The sequence below is a fragment of the Arachis duranensis genome, chromosome 4 (genome assembly GCF_000817695.3).
Source record: "Arachis duranensis cultivar V14167 chromosome 4, aradu.V14167.gnm2.J7QH, whole genome shotgun sequence".
NCBI lineage: Eukaryota > Viridiplantae > Streptophyta > Magnoliopsida > Fabales > Fabaceae > Arachis > Arachis duranensis.
In genome coordinates, this window is record NC_029775.3 from 22,637,360 (window position 1) to 22,641,825 (window position 4,466).

Genomic DNA, 4,466 nt, shown 5'->3' on the forward strand with positions numbered 1-4,466 from the left:
TCCCCAACCAGTGGTCTCCAGAGTTCCTGAGCACACTCTTTGCTTTGGACCACAACTTTAACTGCTCAGTCTCAAGTTTTTCACTTGACACCTTCACACCACAAGCATATAGTTAGGGAAGCAGCTCATTTGAACTGGCTTGGCTAAGATATTTCTTTAAGGCCCTCCTAACTATTGATGTTCAAAGCCTTGGATCCTTGCTCTTGCCTTTTGGTTTAAAGAGGTACTAGCTTTTGCTACTTTTTATTTCTTTTTCTGCTTGCTATATTTTTGTTTTCGCATATTTATTTTTTCTTTTATTACTTTTTCTTGCTTCAAGAATCAATTTTTGGATTTTTCAGATCACCAATAATATTTCACTTTTATCATCATTATTTCAAGGGCCAATATTCTTAACTCCAACATCAAACATGCACTATTTATTCATACATTCAGAAAACAAAAGCAATGCCACCACATCAAATAATTAAAATATTCTTAATATATAACTTGAAATTCATGCATCTAACTTTTCTTTTTCAATAAAATAATTTTTCTTTTAAGCAAGGTGAGAGATGCATGGAATATTTTATAACTTTAAGACATAAAGACAAATGATCATGCACTAGAAACAGACAATAAAACACCATACATGGAAAACAGAAAAATAACATGAACAACATGGGAGTAAAGAGAACGAATCCACCTTAGTGATGGCGGCTGCTACTCCTTCTGGAGGATCCAGTGGAGTGCTTTATTTCTTTTATGTCACTCCCCTGCCTCTGTTGTTCTTCCCTCATGGTTATTTGTTCTTCTCTCATGGCTCTTTGATCTTCTCTAATGTTATGGAGGATGGTGGAGTGCTCTTGATGTCCCATCCTTAGTTGATCTATGCTAGAGCTCAATTCTCCTAGAGAAGTGTGCAATTGGTCCCAATAGCCTTGGAGAAAGAAGAAGAAGAAAGAGAAGAAAAGGAAAGAAAAATATTAAAGAAACCTCTGCCACAGAAGAGCAGAGAGCAAAGATTAAAAGAATCTAAAGAACCTCTGCCACAGGAGAGCAGAGAGTAGGAATAAAAGAAACGAAAGAGAGAACAAAACAAAAGGGGATAAGTAGAAGTATTGTTTGGCCTTAAGAACGAGCTGAGATGATTATGTACCTGTTGGAAATGAGCAGCGATATCGTGGTGAGTCCACCGAGATTTGCTTCCAGAGATACATCGGCCAATCCAGGGGATGGTCGCACCTGTAAGACAGAGGTTGCTTATAGAGGTTATCGACACATACATCGGCCAGAGAGAGCCTCACCTATAAGACCGAAGTTGCTTACAGAAGTTATGTTTGCATACATCGGCTCAAGAGAGTCGCACCTGTAAGACAGAGGTTGCTTACAGAGGTTATGGCACTGGAAACTAAACTTGGACAAAGGTTGCTGAGTTGCGTCGGGAGCATGTCGAAACCGATAGATGAGCTCATTACCTGCGCTAGGGATAGACATGCATCATGATTGTTTGAGCATATCTTCTATGAATTCTGTTTTCTGTGATTGTGTATATCTTGTGTTTGTTTTCTCTTTATGTTCTTTATTTATTGTGTTTGATGCGTGATTTGGTTGTTGCTACTGATTGGGTATAGTATTAAAGTAGACTTAACTAACTACCCCGACCCTACTAAGAACTTCCCAGTTCTTACCCCTGCTCTTCCCCCTTCAGATGAAAACAGGAACTTTAGTTAAGATTACCCCTATACATACGAGGACCCAGCGAAGGATATGAAGGTGATAGAGATCTCGTCTTTTGGCTGCAATGATGGATCAGAGACAGTAAGAGTTGGTAGCGTATTTTGGGTGGCACCTACAGTATAGTGTAGAAATTTTGGTTTAGTCTCTCACTTTTGGATAGATCTACCGAGAGATTAGGAGCTGTAAATACTGACTAGGCTAGTTTCGGGCACCAGCTTAGGGGATTCCTATATGAACCAGGGCCCGGAGCGTTAATTATGTATATAGTAGTAAGATATGAAGGATTGTACGCTAATTCATGATATATATGGTAGCACCTTTATATGTATGTATGATCTATGATATATGTTGTGTTTATATATAATATTGGCCTTGTGTATGCTTTACTTGATTTCTTACTATGGCTTGTGTATGTTTAATTAGCTGTCCTCGCAAATCTTTTTATAAAGTAAAAGTTTTTCAAAAAATTTGATAGTGCGCTAATTCGATTATAGGCTTAATAATAAATAGTTAAAGTTTTGGGTAAGCAAGTTGCTGACACTCAGTTTCCAGTATGATCATTGATGAGTTTGGAAAACTCTAATTTAATTTGATGATGAACAAACATTATTAAAATAATAAATTACAAAATTATTAATTAGATCTTACTTCATATTTGCTTAATTAATAATTTTGTTGTGCAGATTTTACTTTGGGCCGAAACAAAAGAAAATTAACAAAGCCCAACTGTTGCATTATTGGTTCAGCTTTGAGTGTCCAAATGAGTTTGTGATTAAAGCTAGTTATATTGGGCCGAGAATAAGTTTTATTGCTCTAAGCCCAAGTGTGTTACATGCTTTCCATGCTTGATCCGAAATCAATTTTATCAGGAAAGCAAATGTTAATCAAATGGGCCAGCTTTGATCTTAATGTCACAAGCCCAAATTCTATTAAGTGATAATTGGTTCCATTCTTGGTCCGAAACCAAGGAAAAATGAAAGCATAGTGCTTCCAACGGAACCAAGCCTCTATCCATGTGATGGATTTCAAAATCTATTACAATGTTAAATAATGCATGGGGAACATGAGAGAGAAAATTCAGCTGAATTGATTGATGGCTATTATGTCAAACACGCCACTCTATGTTAGGGAAGTAAAAGCAAGCTATTTCCAATTAATTTGGTTAACCACTTTGCATTGCTTTTTTCTTCAGATTCTTTTCATTCTCTCTCATCTCTTTCTTCTTCTTCTTTCTTTGGTCCTTGTCCAGGAAACAATGGAAGAAATGTTCTTCAACCAAGAAAAGGAAGAAGCTGCATGCATCAAGACCATCAAGCTAATGATGGCAAGAAAACATACTAAAATAAAAGTGAGCTGTGGCTAAGATACTTACCAAATGCGGTTAGATTTGGTGAGGCTATCTTGAGCCTTTAATGCTCAAAAATGGAAGAAGAAGATTCAGCCAGCTAGAGGAGATTCTTGAAGCATGGCTTGTCTTTGATTCTGCTCAACCACCACAAGGAGTAGCTAGAGTGGCGAAGTGATGGTTGAAGGCAGAGATTGAAGCAGATGAAGTCATCATCATCATGAGGCATCAAGGGCCAGAAATCCATCTTGGAGAGGAAGCCAAGGATGGAGAGCTCGGATTGATGAAGGGTGATGATCAAGAAAGGACTAGAGGTAATTGCATGTTGGTTAATGCATGGTTATCTCTGCAAACAGTGAGGTTTGTATGAAAAAGCCATAGAGCGGAAAAAGGCAGAGAGTGCAAAATTAAAAGAAAAAGCCATAGATGTCTTAGAGTTCCTTTGTTCATCTATGTTGTGTATCATGATTCTATGGGAATCCCCTTGTAAGTTGGGTTATCACTTTACAAGTTGTAATCAGATTGATTATAGTGAAATTCCATCATGTTTGTGATGGAGACTGGATGTAGGCTGCACTGCACTTAGCAGCCGAACCAGGATATATCTGGGTGCAATCTTCTTCTCTTTCTGCTCCATTTCTGTTTTCTATCACTCACGAGCAAAAGACAGAATTTTCTCGTGCCGAGTGACGAGACAAAACAAAAAGTCTCGTGTGTAGTGAAGAGATAAAAAGAGTAAAAGTTTCCAGAATTAGGGGACGAGATAAAACAAAGTTGCTCGTGTCCAGTGACGAGCAAAAACAGAAAAGTCTTCTCTGAAAGTCAGCAAGTGTTAGCATCGAAAAAGAGGACTAAGATTCAACCCCCCTTCTCTTAGCCACTGAAACCATCAATTGGTATCAGAGCTTGGTCTCAAAGAGATCAAGCTTTGCAGCTTGGAGTAAAGATCCTCATGGCAGAAAACAGTGGCGCAAGTGTGTTGTCCTACAATCTGGCTGAAGGTCAATCAAGCAATAGACCTCCCATCTTCAATGGAAAAAATTATACCTATTGGAAGGAAAGGATGAAGATATTTGTACAAGCCATGGATTACAGACTTTGGAAGATCATCTTGGAAGGTCCTAAATTTCCAACTACCACAAATGCCCAAGGAGTAATCTCTCTGAAACCAGAAGCAAACTGGACCGAGGAAGATCGAAAGACCGTGGAGTTAAATGCCAAGGCAACCAATCTGCTCAACTGTGCCATCAGCTTTGAGGAGTACCGACGAGTATCACGATGCACAACGGCAAAGGAAATCTGGGACGCGATTTCTGATATGTGCAGCACGTGACGCTCTGTCACGCGTACGCGTCGCTTGTTTGCCGCACCCGTCACGCGTACGCGTCATACCACGCGTGCG